Below are 1,059 nucleotides of genomic sequence, written 5' to 3'. Positions count from 1 at the left end.
TACTTAAATGATGAAGATTTTCCATGGCTACGGCGCAAAGGGACGCACGCGAAGAAAAAGTTTCACACCCAAAGATCTGGGATGTGATCGGCTTCACTATCATCACTTTCTTCTGTGTTTCACACCAGGAGGGAATCTCTGTAATAGTTAGGGTAGCTAGTTATGTGTTTTGGCATTTGAAACGCGAAGAAATTTTATGTGCAAGCAAATTCTTTCATGCATTTACTGATTTTTTTCAGCTAAATGACCCAGAAATTGAAAAGCATTTCAAATGAACTCAGAAAAGGTTGAAAGTTGGCATGGTATCATAATTTCACCCACATAGCATGTGCAAAAAAGTAGAGAGGGTTACCGCAAAAACTAGATGCACTTCGTGTATAAAATGAACAATCTCTTTCGAAGTATCAGGGTTTCGGACGAAAACTCATCCGTTACAAAGGCATTTCATTTTTTAAATAACCTAAGCATTACCGAATTGAATATAAGGATAAAACACACTAATATTAAACATAAGAAAAAAAGAATCACTGAAAAATCTATTTTCAAAGTTAAGTTATTCACAAACTAGTGATTCACACAAATTTCAAATAATTCAAAATTTAAACTATTCAAATTTGTAAACTACCGGTACTAACAGAAAGTTTGTAATTTTTTGTACCTAAAGCAAAAATATTCACAAAGAAACTCTAAATACAACAAAAAACAACTCAAAAATAAATAAAACAAAAAAATAAAGCAAAAAAAGAAGAAAAAAAAAGCCCACCTACTAGGCCACAGCGGCCTGCATACGACTAGAAATCCAAATTCTAGTTGGGCCAGGATGCAGACCCGCTAGCCCAGTAGGCCCAACAGGGCATCCCAGCAGAGGTAGGCCCAGAAGGCCTGCTTAAGAGAGAAGCTCGAGACAGCAGCGACGGCGGGGCTTATAAGCAGGTGCGAGTGCCCCTCGGCTAGCAAGGTGGGACTAAACTTCTGCGCCCCTCGCCTGGCAGCGCACACCCTTTAGTACCGGGTCGTGGCACCAACCGGTACTAAAGGGGGGGCCTTTAGTACCGGTTG

Source organism: Triticum dicoccoides, chromosome 5A (assembly GCF_002162155.2).
Source record: "Triticum dicoccoides isolate Atlit2015 ecotype Zavitan chromosome 5A, WEW_v2.0, whole genome shotgun sequence".
NCBI lineage: Eukaryota > Viridiplantae > Streptophyta > Magnoliopsida > Poales > Poaceae > Triticum > Triticum dicoccoides.
The sequence above is the reverse complement of the archived record's forward strand: the minus strand, read 5'-3'. Positions refer to the sequence as shown.